Source organism: Musca vetustissima, unplaced genomic scaffold (genome assembly GCF_032173495.1).
Source record: "Musca vetustissima isolate MV318-11 ecotype Yass unplaced genomic scaffold, APGP_CSIRO_Mvet_v1 utg103296, whole genome shotgun sequence".
NCBI classification, from domain to species: domain Eukaryota; kingdom Metazoa; phylum Arthropoda; class Insecta; order Diptera; family Muscidae; genus Musca; species Musca vetustissima.
In genome coordinates this window covers 65,801-82,084 of record NW_026874909.1, presented here as the reverse complement: position 1 = coordinate 82,084, position 16,284 = coordinate 65,801, and the positions used below count along the sequence as shown (strand labels likewise).

General features: G+C 33.4%; 1 protein-coding gene across 1 annotated transcript in view; it reads right to left on the bottom strand.

Moving 5' to 3' along the window:
* The window catches only part of LOC133337383 (cytosolic carboxypeptidase Nna1-like), a 137,541-nt gene that overhangs the window by 63,671 nt on the left and 57,586 nt on the right, over positions 1–16,284 (bottom strand). The gene's annotated exons all lie outside the window — the stretch shown is intronic.

Here is a 16,284-nt window from a genome sequence, read left to right as displayed (position 1 = left end):
GTGATTTACCTCGATTTTCCATTCAAATAGATTCATACCTGAAAAATAAAAATAAAACATTTTATTATTATTTATTTTTATTTGTTTTTAGGTACTATAAAAATATATTTTTAATAATATTATTATTTTTTATTTCAGCCTTGCATCTGTATAAACAATTAGGACCAGAGTAAGTACAATGGAACTGTAATAAATTGTGATGGGGATTAGATCGGTTTATATAAATAAATTGCATTGGAATTCTCCTCATAACCTGCCAAGATTATTTCGAGTAGAATAATCCATAGCCTAACCAAAAAAAAAAAATATTTTGCATTTTAGAACAAATGTGGGTCATCAGATTATAACTCTGCCGTTGAAATATTTTTTGCACCTGTCATTATGCCAAAAATACAAAATCAATTGCCTTTGCAAATATGGACGACAATTTTGTTTGTGTTCAGGCCATAATTTTTTGGCATCTGTCATCGTTTTCTATAATGCCAAAACAAACTGCTCGCGATTTCATTCTTAATTCGGCCGAACAATACACTCTAAGTACCCAACAAACAGAGAAAGCGTGAAGTATTTGTTTGGCTAATTTTAAATAGAACTCACACGCATTTGTCTATACGCCCACGCACTCACACGTCTATTGTACGCTGTGTGTGACCGAGACACCTTGGGACCAACAACGTTTTTTTTTTGCGTTGCAATTAAAATGCAATCAGAAAACTTTGTATAATGGAGGTCATTAACAAATTAATTAATTATAATGACCAATAAAAATAAATTGGTGTGAAGGTAATTTTGGGTTTGAATTTATTTTGAGATCATGAAATGGTCTGTGCCCCCATGGGGGATGGCACATTGTGGTCTCTTATTTCTTTCTTTCCTAAATGTCATAATTTTATCACCCCGAAATGATAAATTCCTTTATGGCCCACCATTAACATTTCAACCCATTGTGCGTGCCATCATTAACATGACAAATGATTTGTTTTTTGTCCGTCTGTGTGTCATCATTTCGGACAAACTGTCTGACTGACACAAGTCTCGAAACATGTTTATGATTTTTGGCACACTTTTGACTTTTTAGACAGATTTTTTTTATTTTGTTTTATGTTTTGTTTATCTAATTTTCTTCTCGATCCAAATAGAACAAAGTGGCTAAGACGGCAGTTTTTTTTTCTTAATGATTTTCCACACACAAATCCGCAACAAAGCGGCAAAAGAAAATGAAATCAATGGATTTATGGATAAATGGCAGTCCAAAGTAAACAAAACATCAATGATTTATTGCTAAATTTTTTCCACGGATGGCATATGGATTAAAAAAATAAATTAACATCAAAGGCAATTGGAAAATTTCAAGACAAAGAAAGGAAATTGGAATTTTCTGAGCAGATTAAAATTGGTTTAAAAATATTGTATTTTAATTCATCAAACATAGTATTGGTTTTTTTCAGAAAAACATTCTTTAAAAATCCATGCCTCCTAACAGACCTCAGATATATATTTTATAAAAATCCACGCCTCAGACCTCAGATATATATTTTATAAAAATCCACGCCTCCTAACAGACCTCAGAAAAATATTCTTTAAAAATCCAAGCCTCCTAACACTCCTCAAAATATTCTTTGAAAATTCACGCCTCCTAACTGACCTCAGAAAAATATTCTTTAAAAAATCCACGCCTTATATAAGGCCTCAGAAAAATATTCTTTAAAAAATCCACGCCTTATATAAGGCCTCAGAAAAATATTCTTTAAAAAGCCACGCCTCCTAACAGACCTCAGAAAAATATTCTTTAAAAAATCCACGCCTCAGAAAAATATTCTTTAAAAATCCACGACTCCTCAGAAAATTATTATTTAAAAATCCACCCCTCCTAACAGAGCCCACGCCTTATATAAGGCCTCAGAAAAATATTCTTTAAAAATTCCACGCCTTATATGAGGCCTCAGAAAAATGTTCTTTAAAAAATCCACGCCTTATATGAGGCCTTAGAAAAATATTCTTTAAAAAATCCACGCCTTATATAAGGCCTCAGAAAAATATTCTTTAAAAAGCCACGCCTCCTAACAGACCTCAGAAAAATATTCTTTAAAAAATCCACGCCTTATATAAGGCCTCAGAAAAATATTCTTTAAAAATCCACCCCTCCTAACAGAGCCCACGCCTTATATAAGGCCTCAGAACAATATTCTTTAAAAAAATCCGCGCCTTATATAAGGCCTCAGAACAATATTCTTTAAAAAATCCACGCCTTATATAAGGCCTCAGAAAAATATTCTTTAAAAAATCCACGCCTTATATAAGGCCTCAGAAAAATATTCTTTAAAAAATCCACGCCTTATATAAGGCCTCAGAAAAATATTCTTTAAAAAATCCACGCCTTATATAAGGCCTCAGAAAAATATTCTTTAAAAAATCCACGCCTTATATGAGGCCTCAGAAAAATATTCTTTAAAAAATCCACGCCTTATATGAGGCCTCAGAAAAATATTCTTTAAAAAATCCACGCCTTATATAAGGCCTCAGAAAAATATTCTTTAAAAAATCCACGCCTTATATAAGGCCTCAGAAAAATATTCTTTAAAAAATCCACGCCTTATATGAGGCCTCAGAAAAATATTCTTTAAAAAATCCACGCCTTATATAAGGCCTCCGAAAAATATTCTCATGTATTCTCCACTTCTCATATTAGGCCTTAAAAAAATATTCACGCCACCTCTGATAGGCCCATAAAAATAATCTTAAAGAATTCACAGAATTTTTTACCCATATTAAATATACGTTTACAGTTTATTTAGTACCACCATATGTTGCCTGACATTGCGATTTGTGAATATTTAAAGTGGTTAGCCCATCATAACGTTATGGCGGAAACTCGAGATCCACTGGCAACAAACTAGTGCTGCTGCAAACACATTTCAATGGCATCTCGAATGTCATAGAAACAGCGGACTCCATTACATTGTTGGGTGACATATTTTGGGTCATCACCACTCATATTCAAGCGTATTTATCGCTATCACCCTGCGACGACCCTCTTCAAATATTACAACAAAACTGGATTCTAACAAAAACAAAATACTAATGCATAGACAAATATGGAAATATTTTTTTTATTATTATTTTTCCATACTCGCACACACACTCTGCCATTAACAACACCGACATCTGTGACATAAAAATATGCGAATACCGAACGTTAGCTAGATCTAATGGTGGATATATGTCGGGTACTTTTAAATCTTACTGGAGGTGTGTGTGGCATATGTTCGATTTCTATTCGCTGTCAAGAAATATTTGAAGCCATAAAAGTCAAGTGCTTACATAAAACATACCATCGAGCTATGGGGGGAGGGGAGCAGCGCGCACACACATATGGTATCAATTTATATGCAAAAATTGATAAATAAAATAAATATGAAGGGGAATTTAGCTATAGACGGCAGAACCGACAGTGTGGGACCAACATTGTTTAAATAATATTTTTTGAGACCCCCCCCCCCATTCTCGGGGTCAAAATTTTTGTTGATATAATTCGAATCTACACTGTTTAAAGAATGCCTCTACAAAATTTCAAGTGAAAATCTCAAGAACTGTTGAAGATATATCCGATTTAGTGTGTCAGCATCAAGTGACGGCTAAAGGGTTTCTCAAACTTTAAACGCATTTTTCTCTAAACATTTTTTTGCGAATGGCGGGCACGATAACTCAAAAACTAATAATCCAATCGGTTCCAAATTTTGCATCGTATCTCTGGGAGTGTATAGCTCTCGTATGAACTAGGATAAAGCCAATCGGTGAAGATCTTCCTTATTTTTTAATTTGGTTTTTGGTCAAAAATCGGCGATTTTCCAAAAATATTTTTTCAAAGGTCCACCATTTTGTTAATTTTAGAGCGAAGTCAATAATCCTAGTTCATACGAGAGCCAGACATGTACTCTTTCTAACACCGTTGGAATTTTCGGATTCCGATGTTCCAGTGAGGAGTTATCATGCCCGCCATCAAAAATAAGGAATTTTCTTTAATTACAAAAAACAACAACAACACAATAACAAAAATTTTTTGTAAATTATTTTTCTTCTTTTTTAAATCTTCAATTATATATGTGCAAAGTTACAAACCTTAACAAGCATTGGTATTGATTTACCAGCCCATTGAAAATCCTAAAAAATTCAAATCGAGAATGGGGGGGGGGGTTCCCTTAAATAATATTTTTTGAGAGCTTTCCTATCAAGGCGTGGATTTTTTAAGAATATTTTTTGAGATCAAGGCGTGGATTTTTTAAAGAATATTTTTTGGGATCAAGGCGTGGATTTTTTAAAGAATATTTTTTGAGAGAGCTCTCCTATCAAGGCGTGGATTTTTTAAAGAATATTTTTTGAGAGCTCTCCTATCAAGGCGTGGATTTTTTAAAGAATATTTTTTGAGAGCTCTCCTATCAAGGCGTGGATTTTTTAAAGAATATTTTTTGAGAAAGCTCTCCTATCAAGGCGTGGATTTTTTAAAGATTATTTTTTGAGAAAGCTCTCCTATCAAGGCGTGGATTTTTTAAAGATTATTTTTTGAGGGCTCTCCTATCAAGAATATTTTTTAAGAGCTCTCCTATTTTTGAGAGCTCTCCTATATGTGGCGTGGATTTTTTAAAGATTATTTTTTGAGGGCTCTCCTATCAAGAATATTTTTTAAGAGCTCTCCTATTTTTGAGAGCTCTCCTATATGTGGCGTGGATTTTTTAAAGAATATTTTTTGAGAGCTCTCCTATATGTGGCGTGGATTTTTTAAAGAATATTTTTTGAGAATATTTTTTGAGAGCTCTCCTATTTTTGAGAGCTCTCCTATATGTGGCGTGGATTTTTTAAAGAATATTTTTTGAGAGCTCTCCTATTTTTGAGAGCTCTCCTATATGTGGCGTCGATTTTTTAAAGAATATTTTTTGAGAGCTCTCCTATTTTGAGAGCTATCCTATATGTGGCGTGGATTTTTTAAAGAATATTTTTTTAAGAGCTCTCCTATTTTTGAGAGCTCTCCTATATGTGGCGTGGATTTTTTAAAGAATATTTTTTGAGAGTTCTCCTATATGTGGCGTGGATTTTTTAAAGAATATTTTTTGAGAGCTCTCCTATATGTGGCGTGGATTTTTTAAAGAATATTTTTTGAGAGCTCTCAAGGCGTGGATTTTTTAAAGAATATTTTTTGAGAGCTCTCCTATATGTGGCGTGGATTTTTTAAAGAATATTTTTTGAGAGCTCTCCTATCAAGGCGTGGATTTTTTAAAGAATATTTTTTGAGAGCTCTCCTATCAAGGCGTGGATTTTTTAAAGAATATTTTTTGAGAGCTCTCCTATATGTGGCGTGGATTTTTTAAAGAATATTTTTTTAAGAGCTCTCCTATTTTTGAGAGCTCTCCTATATGTGGCGTGGATTTTTTTAAGAATATTATTTGAGAGCTCTCCTATTTTTGAGAGCTCTCCTATATGTGGCGTGGATTTTTTGAAGAATATTTTTTGAGAGTTCTCCTATTTTTGAGAGCTCTCCTATATGTGGCGTGGATTTTTTAAAGAATATTTTTTGAGAGCTCTCCTATTTTTGAGAGCTCTCCTATATGTGGCGTGGATTTTTTAAAGAATATTTTTTGAGAGCTCTCCTATATGTGGCGTGGATTTTTTAAAGAATATTTTTTGAGAGCTCTCCTATTTTTGAGAGCTCTCCTATCAAGGCGTGGATTTTTTAAAGAATATTTTTTGAGAGCTCTCCTATCAAGGCGTGGATTTTTTAAAGAATATTTTTTGAGAGCTCTCCTATCAAGGCGTGGATTTTTTAAAGAATATTTTTTGAGAGCTCTCCTATCAAGGCGTGGATTTTTTAAAGAATATTTTTTGAGAGCTCTCCTATCAAGGCGTGGATTTTTTAAAGAATATTTTTTGAGAGCTCTCCTATCAAGGCGTGGATTTTTTAAAGAATATTTTTTGAGAGCTCTCCTATCAAGGCGTGGATTTTTTAAAGAATATTTTTTGAGAGCTCTCCTATCAAGGCGTGGATTTTTTAAAGAATATTTTTTGAGAGCTCTCCTATCAAGGCGTGGATTTTTTAAAGAATTTTTTTGAGAGCTCTCCTATCAAAGCGTGGATTTTTTAAAGAATATTGTCACATGCCGTGGTGTAGGGTATCGAAAACACTATTACTTTATATTCGTATACATTGATATGACTTACATATATAAATATATAAAACAAATTGCACTTGTTGTAAAGTTAAGGTGGATAAAAATATACGATATTTGTCAGCATATGATTTTACAAATGGAATTTTCCTAAAGCTATACCATTTTCCTTTGTAGAAGGCATTTAGGTGGAATAATTTTTATACATGAAGGGATATTTGCCGTCATATGGTTTCCATTTTATTTGCACATTTCTGCTGAAACATTCATAAATTTGAAAAGCAATTTGTTTGTTCCCCATTTCTATATCAAATTCGTTATACGAATAATTTATTGATTGTTTGTGGTAATGGTGCTGACGCTGATGATGATGGGAGGTCATTGACAATAATGGCCCTTCGTCGCCACAGGTATTCTACTTTAACACATATAAATGGAAGAGAAATCAAACAAACATTTTTATTGATTTGATTTTATATTTGTTTTAGAACAAAGTATAGACGAGTGCTATCATGAATCATTTTCACAAGAGAAAAAAGGAAGAGGAATGGTTTGTAGAATCATATCTAGGCAAACATAATATATGTGGTTCATAAACTCATAAGAGCCCTCGAAAAAATATTCTTTAAAAAATCCACGACTTCATAAGAGCATTCGAAAAAATATTCTTTAAAAAATTCACGACTTCATAAGAGCCCTCGAAAAAAATATTCTTTAAAAAATCCACGCCTTCATAAGAGCCCTCGAAAAAATATTCTTTAAAAAATCTACGCCTTCATAAGAGCCCTCGAAAAAATATTCTTTAAAAAATCCACGCCTTTTATAAGCCCTCAAAAAATATTCTTTAAAAAATCCACGCCTTTTATAAGCCCTCAAAAAATATTCTTTAAAAAATCCACAACGATTTTTAAACAATTTATGGTTCTTAAATTAATTAATTATTATTCCCCTTTTAATACACCTTTGAAACTGAATCATAAACCATATGACCTTTCACAATATTTTTTTATTCAATAACTTATAACGGTAGCATTCATAAAATTCCCAATTTAATAAACCAATAAAATATTTACGGTATTCATATTACAAACGCTTGCACACACACACACATAATTCCATCTGGCCAACAACCGAACAAAATAAAGTCTGAAATTCCAAACATATGCCAACTAATGAATATTCCCTTTATTACATACATACAAACACATACCAACATATGTCGGTTGACAGGTGTATGGACGCGGGCATGCACTCCTCCTACAACATCCGACAACTATTTCTCCAACCACCTTGACTACAGGAATATAATGATGTACCTTGAAGTTCCGCTCATGGGACACCACCATGAGCTATGACAAGCAAAGCTTATGGCAAAACCGCGTTGAAATGGAAAATATTATAGGGGAGCTGGGCTGCTAACAAACGAAACGACAGAAAAAAATAGTTGGACTTGGTCGCCACCTCTCTTCCACCTGTATGCACATATTTTCACATTCACTCGATTAAGTTTTGTGCGTTAATATCCGAACAGACTGAACAGGTCTGGTGGGTATGTTTGTTTGCTTCAAGGTTTGCATATGTATAGAGTTCCTATAAATGTGTGTATGTGTGTGTGTTCATGTGTGCGGATGTATGTCGTTATTTGTTGTACTTTATTGACATTTACAAATACTCCAACACCTTTAACCCCTAGAGCAGTACTCCTAACTTTTTGTGTGGTACAGAAGCAGTGTCTGTGTGAACCCTGGGTGCATGCGTTGCTATCTGTGTGTGTGTTCGCACAGGAAAAAGTTTCAACTTTATTTCTATAACAACTCTATGCTAAAAGTTTTTTTTAACGACTAGCTAATAAATTTTCAAAGGAATTTTATTAAAATACGAGGTCAGATTATGGGGGAGGATATTGAAGAAATCTGAGCTATATAGAAGAGCTGGAGGTAATATTTTATAGACTAACTGAAGCTAAAGAGAGTCTTTTATAGACGAGCTGAAGGGAGTCTTTTATAGACGAGATGATCTGAAGGGAGTCTTTTATAGACGAGACGAGCTGAAGGTAATCTTTTATAGACGAGACGAGCTCAAGGTAGTCTTTTATAGACGAGACGAACTGAGGAACTTGGATGCCTTGAAATCTGAGCTATATAGAAGAGCTGGAGGTAATATTTTATAGACTAACTGAAGCTAAAGGGAGTCTTTTATAGACGAGCTGAAGGTAATCTTTTATAGACGAGACAAGCTGAAGGGAGTCTTTTATAGACGAGACGAACTGAAGGGAGTCTTTTATAGACGAGATGAGCTGAAGGGAGTCTTTTATAGACGAGACGAGCTCAAGGATAGTTTTTTATAGACGAGACGAACTGAAGGGAGTATTTTATAGACGAGACGAGCTGAAGGGAGTCTTTTATAGACGAGACGAGCGTAATTATTGAGTCTTTTATAGGTGAGACGAGCTGAAGGGAGTCTTTTATAGACGAGAGAAGCTGAAGGAAGTCTTGTATATCTGAAGGGAGTTTTTACAGACAAGCTGGAGGGAGTCTTTTAAAGAAGTCAGGAAGTATTTGAAACAATGCCTAAGGACCAGGGAGTATTTCTAAACACACTGCAGGTTAGGAAGTCTGTATAGAAGAGCTTACTGACAATGGGTGCCCTGAATGAAGCTTTTATTGAGGGGGTCTTTTATAGCTGTTGGGAGTATTTTACGGACGACCTGAAGAAGGTAGTAGTGAAATCGAGAGAATCTAAAAACCGGGAGTTTTTTATAGAAAAGCTGAATTTTAGGGATTCAGTGGAGACGAACTGGAGACATCAGGTCTTTATAGACAAGCCGCATTAAGAATCTCGAAAGGCTCCTTTATGGTGTCTGAAAGCAGGGAAGTGTTTTAAACTGATGATTAGAACAGCTGAAGGTCAATGGGTCGCTATTATTGAGTCTGAAAATCAGACAGTTTTTCAGACAAGCTGAAAGGCATATAGGCTTCAGAGACGGAGTAGTTGCCAGTAGTTTCCATCTCCATTTCTATTCATAATTCGCATTATACATAATTCATTGAATGCTTCTAGTAATGGTAATGGTGCAGACGATGATGAGAGGTCATTGACAATAATGGCCCTTCGTCGCCACGGGTATTCAACTTTAACTCAAATAAATGGAAGAGAAATCAAACAAACATTTTTTTATTGATTTAATAAGGTATTTGTTTTACAACACAATATAGACGTGTGCTATCATCAATCATTATTTGCACAAGTTAAAAAAGGATGAGGATTTGTAGGCTCATATGTGGGTAAAAATAATATGAAAAAAAAAATGAGTAATAAATTTCTAGGACTTGAAAAAATATTCTTTAAGAAATCCACGCCTTTTATAGGACTTGAAAAAATATTCTTTAAGAAATCCACGCCTTTTATAGGACTTGAAAAAATATTCTTTAAGAAATCCACGCCTTTTATAGGACTTGAAAAAATATTCTTTAAGAAATCCACGCCTTTTATAGGACTTGAAAAAATATTCTTTAAGAAATCCACGCCTTTTATAGGACTTGAAAAAATATTCTTTAAGAAATCCACGCCTTTTAAGGACCCCAAGAAAATATTCTTTAAGAAATCCACGCCTTTTAGGGACCCCAAGAAAATATTCTTTAAGAAATCCACGCCTTTTAGGGACCCCAAGAAAATATTCTTTAAGAAATCCACGCCTTTTATAGGACTTGAAAAAATATTCTTTAAGAAATCCACGCCTTTTATAGGACTTGAAAAAACATTCTTTAAGAAATCCACGCCTTTTATAGGACTTGAAAAAATATTCTTGAAGAAATCCACGCCTTTTATAGGACTTGAAAAAATATTCTTTAAGAAATCCACGCCTTTTATAGGACTTGAAAAAATATTCTTTAAGAAATCCACGCCTTTTATAGGACTTGAAAAAATATTCTTTAAGAAATCCACGCCTTGTATAGGTCCTTGAAAAAATATTCTTTAAGAAATCCACGCCTTGTATAAGTCCTTGAAAAAATTCTTTAAGAAATCCACGCCTTGTATAGGTCCTTGAAAAAATATTCTTTAAAAAATCCACGCCTTGTATAGGTCCTTGAAAAAATATTCTTTAAAAAATCCACGCCTTGTATAGGTCCTTGAAAAAATATTCTTTAAAAAATCCACGCCTTGTATAGGTCCTTGAAAAAATATTCTTTAAAAAATCCACGCCTTGTATATGTCCTTGAAAAAATATTCTTTAAGAAATCCACGCCTTGTATAGGTCCTTGAAAAAATATTCTTTAAGAAATCCACGCCTTGTATAGGTCCTTGAAAAAATATTCTTTAAGAAATCCACGCCTTGTTTGATCCTTGAAAAAATATTCTTTAAGAAATCCACGCCTTGTTTGATCCTTGAAAACATATTCTTTAAGAAATCCTCGCCTTGTATAGGTCCTTGAAAAAATATTCTTTAAAAAATCCATGCCTTGTATAGGTCCTTGAAAAAATATTCTTTAAGAAATCCACGCCTTGTATAGGTGTCCACGCCTTGTATATGTCCTTGAAAAATATTCTTTAATAAATCCACGACTCAGTTGGCCCTTGAAAAATATTCTTTAATAAATCCACGCCTCAGTTGGCCCTTGAAAAATATTCTTTAATAAAACCACGCCTTTTTAGGACTTGAAAAAATATTTATTAAAAAATCCACTCCTTTTATAGGCCTTGAAAAAATATTCTTTAAAAAATCCACGCCTTGTATAGGTCCTTGAAAAAATATTCTTTAAGAAATCCACGCCTTGTATAGACCTTGAAAAAATATTCTTTAAGAAATCCACGCCTTGTATAGGCCTTAAAAAAATATTCTTTTTTGAAGAAATCCACGCCTTGTATAGGCCTTGAAAAAATATTCTTTAAAAAATCCACGCCTTTTATAGGCCTTGAAAAAATATTCTTTAAAAAATCCACGCCTTGTATAGGTCCTTGAAAAAATATTCTTTAAGAAATCCACGCCTTTGATAGGTCCTTGAAAAAATATTCTTTAAAAAATCCACGCCTTTTATATGCCTTGAAAAAATATTCTTTAAAAAATCCACGCCTTTTATAGGCCTTGAAAAAATATTCTTTAAAAAATCCACGCCTTTGATAGGTCCTTGAAAAAATATGCTTTAAAATATCCACGCCTTTTATAGGCCTTGAAAAAATATTCTTTAAAAAATCCACGCCTTTTATAGGCCTTGAAAAATATTCGTTAAAAAATCCACGCCTTTTATAGGCCTTGAAAAAATATTCTTTAAAAATCCACGCCTTTTATAGGCCTTGAAAAAATATTCTTTAAAAAATCCACGCCTTTTATAGGCCTTGAAAAAATATTATTTAAAAAATCCACGCCTTTTATAGGCCTTAAAAAATATTCTTTAAAAAATCCATGCCTTTTATAGGCCTTGAAAAAATATTCTTTAAAAAATCCACGCCTTTTATAGGCCTTGAAAAAATATTCTTTAAAAAATCCACGCCTTTTATAGGACTTGCCTCTCCTTGTTGAGGCATAGAAAATATTTTTTTTAAATCCACGAAGTATTTTTTTAACCGGCTCCTATATATGATCACTCCTTTCATTTTCCTACATATCTATATTTAAACACGGTTACCTCCCACGTAGCAGTGCTGGACAAACTCTCTGAGGCCATATATAAGAAGAAACATGTGTAAACACAAGCTGCCTTTTTTCATGCGGAAGAGGCTTAACATGCATATATTCTACTAGAGACAACCAACTACTATATATATATATATATATATACATCAAGAGCATACCCTATATATATGTGTAGAGGACATACCTTCAGCTATACAAATCGTCGAACACTTTACCACTGATGAATGTGCATATTCTCCCAGTCGCTTTGTGTGGACACATCATCAACTATCAATGAGGTAGCAGCGCCGCCTGCTGGTGGTTGTGTGGATAAAAAGTGCCACACTATAATAAATATGTATATATACGAGGGCGTATGTGTGTGTTCACTGTTGTTGATAAATTGCTTATGTATAATTTATCATAATAATTTTTTCCAAGTAATTAAAGTAAATTTTTTTTTGCGCTCAGTTCATTTAAGGAAGCTGACAGAGCAGCCGCGGGGCGAATAAACAACAGAGTTGTCTCTGATTACTCATGTCATAAATTTAATCACCTTTGGATATTTGAGAAAGGTGGGAGGCAGGGGGCATAGAGTAAAATAATGATGGGATTTAAAAAAAAATATATCTGAACATTTATTTAACTAGCATCAAGGGACAGGCGTTGTTTATTAATTGTTTTTGTAATGCCATAGCCTATTTTTATTTAATAAAATTGTGTGTGGAATTAATTTTGTTGGTTTGGTTTATAAAAACACATATTGTTCTACGTATGGTCTTTGAAAAAAAAAAAAAAAAAATATAAAAATTCATGGCTTCTTTAGCCTTTGTAAAAATATATTTAAAAAATCCTATGAAAGGCTCCACCTTTGAAAAAATAGTTTGTTAACGATCTATGTCTCTGATACCCATTGAAAACCTAGTATTTAAAAATTCAAGTCTTGAAACAACCTTGGCGGTGAAATGCAAATAATCCTTGGAGTTGGCATTTTACCATCTTCTTCCCTGCCGTTAAAGCAAAAACCTGTCATTTCACCTTCCCCACAAAATTGCTAATTATCAAAAGTTTAGCTTCATAATTTCACAATTATGAATATTTACATATATACAAAAACAAATATAATTTAAATTCAAATTAAATGTAAATTATATTTGCTAATTGGCGTTTGGTTTTTTGTGCTTTTCTTTCATTACATTGTTTGTTATTTAGTTTTGCACGCACACACAGGCGGCATGTGTAAGGCAGTCAGGCAATTACTAAAAAAGCCACAAAATAAACGGATTACGTGTGTAATCAGTTTTATAAAAGCAAGTTAAACTTACATGCACACACACATCGACAATTTTATTTTTGCAAAGAACCTATGACATTTAAATAATAATTAAATAGTAAACTAAATTTAATTATAAGTAAATGAAGTTTATAGATGGTGAAATAGGGAGAATGGTACATTTCAAAGTTGAATTAAAAAAGGAATTTCAATTTATAGGACCGAAATTGGACGAAATCCCCAAAATATTGGAGTATCCCGCTACTTATGATTGATATACCCAAACAAGTGTTTTTATAGACAAGCTGAATGTTAGGGAGTCAGTGGATATGAGCTGGAAGACAGCTGTACTTGGAATCACACTAGACATGTTCATTTATGGTGCCTGAAAGCAGGAAAGTGTTTCAGCTGAAGGACAATTGGTCGCCTAATGGGAGTTTTTATTGAGTCTGAAAATCAGATCATAGACAGGGATGGTTTATATGTTGTCTTTGAAGACTAACTGAGTACCAGCATAAAAAGGAGTCTTTACAAAATCGGAAACCCAGTTATCAAATCAGAAGAAAGAAGTTTTTGTAAATTGTAAAATCGAGAAAGTCTGAAGCTTCCATTATATATCACTTGTCATCATATACGTCAAACAAAGGAATTTCAATTTATAGGACCAAAATTTGCCGAAATCCCCAAAATATCAAAATTGGGGTATCCCGCTACTTCTGAGTGATATACCCAAACAATTGCACATATTGATAATTTTTATACCCTTCACTAAAATTTCCTATTCCGTTTGCAACACCTCAAATCAAAAAAATCAATGCCTTTTGAAAAAATATTCTTCAAAAAATCAATGCCTTTTATAGGCCTTGAAAAAATATTCTTTAAGAAATCCAGACCTTTTATAAGCCTTGTAAAAATATTTTTTAAGAAATCCACGCCTTTTATAGGACCTTGAAAAAATATTCTTTAAAAAATCCACGCTTTGTATAGGTCCTTGAAAAAATATTCTTTTAAAATCCACGCCTTTTATAGGACTTGAAAAAATATTCTTTAAATATTAAATTAAATTCTGTATCTATTTATGTATGTTCGTCTGCCGGTTGAAATTGCGATAGAGCTCGCAAAGTTTAAGATAGAGCTTTGAAAATTTGCACCTACATTACTAGGACTTCTAGGAAGTTTTGGTATTGAAAATGGGATATATCTGTAATTTTGGGTTCTCATTGAGTAACACAACCTCCAACCAAAAATTGTCATATTACCTCTAAATTTCGGTATTTTGGGGAGTATGGGCTCTTTTTTCAACCCAATAGGCTGTAATGTGGTATATTTGCACATATATATTTGAAGATTTAAAAAAGAAGAAAAATAATTTACAAACAAATTTTGTTTTTTTTTTATTGTTGTTTTTTGTAATTAAAGAAAAGTCCTTATTTTTGGTGGCGGGCATGATAACTCCTCACTGGAACATCGGAATCCGAAAATTCCAACCGTGTTAGAAAGAGTACATGTCTGGCTCTCGTATGAACTAGGATTATTGACTTCGCTCTAAAATTAACAAAATGTTGGACCTTTGAAGAAATATTTTTGGAAAATCGCCGATTTTTTACCAAAAACCAAGTTAAAAAATAAGGAAGATCTTCACCGATTGGATTTATCCTAGTTCATACGAGAGCTATACACTCCCAGAGAAACGATGCAAAATTTGGAACCGATTGGATTATTAGTTTTTGAGTTATCATGCCCGCCATTCGCAAAAAAATGTTTAGAGAAAAACGCGTTTAAAGTTTGAGAAGCCCTTCAGCCGTCACTTGATGCTGACACAATAAATCTTCAAGAGTTCTTGAGATTTTCACTTGAAATTTTGTAGAGACATTCTTTAATCAGTGTAGATTCGAATTATATCAACAACAATGTTGACCCCGAGAATGGGGAGGGTATTTCTTTCGCCTAAGATTGAATTCATATAGATTAAAAATTTGACTCTTTGTGGTAGAGGTACCAGATGGAGTGGATCAAGGGTATTTTCGAACTTGATCTAGGTTTGGTAAAGATAATAGGTCGTGCAAAGTTTGTTTCGAATCAAATAGACCGTTCGCATAACATTATAAAATAAATTTTTACACAATTTTGAGCCATTTTGTGGAGGAGACGCCAGAAGGAGTGGACCGATATTCTTCATCTTCGAACTTGAACTATGATTGGAAAAAAATGCGAAGTTTGGAAAAATCAAATCCTTTGAGAGTTATCGTGCGACAAACAGACGGACATTTGTTAATCGACTCCATTTGTTAGTCGACGAATTTGGTCCAAAGAAATATGCAGTCTAAAACCAATATTTCGATGAGGCACATTTTAGGGTTGTGTATAATAAAAATTAAATAATGTTTCGCACAATATTTGATCCGAAATGTCCAAAACGATATCGTTTAATTATTTTGTATGTCCCCGCTAGGTAGTTAGTTCAACTTTTCCCCTACAAATACAAATGTAACGGGATCCTTGCTTGTAATTTTTTGTTTCCTTATTTGCCGTTCAATGGAGTTGATATCGGGTTAATGGCAGGTTAATCCTCATATTTTCCAACTGATATGACTCTAATTTGTATTTTGAGTTCTCATTGGTTGACAAATTGTCCTATCAAATATTATAAGTATCGATCTTCTTTGGCTATAAGTCCCATATAAAACCCCTTTATATAGGGTGATTTTTTAGAGTTATATGAACTTCAAAAAAAAAAAAAGACACACAAATGTTGAACACGACTGCGCTGAGGACAATTTTGGCATACTTCTTTATATCGGGTCTATGTTCTTCAGGAGTAAATATTAGGTTGTGGAAAAAGAAATCAGTTAGTTTTAAATGAACTATAGAACTTTATTTAACATGCTTCGGAATGTCCGATTTGGGTAATTTCTGCTCTCTACTTGGAAAAAACACTAGTAGTCGATTTTCCAATCCTCCCCAGATACACATTTTTTATCATTAAAGAAATTTTGTAATGCAAGAAAAAGATGATAATCGCTTGGTGTCAAGTCCGGCCTGTATGGTGGATGCATTAAAACTTCCCAACTAAGCTTCCGAATTTTCTGGCGAGTCCCTGTAGGTGCGGCCTAGCGTTGTCCTGGTGGAACACGAAACCTCTCCTGTTGATCTGGCCGTTTCTGGTCAATTCCTATCTTCAAACGGACCAGTTGTTGACAGTAAAGATCAGAATTCAGCGTTTGACCATATGGAAGCAACTC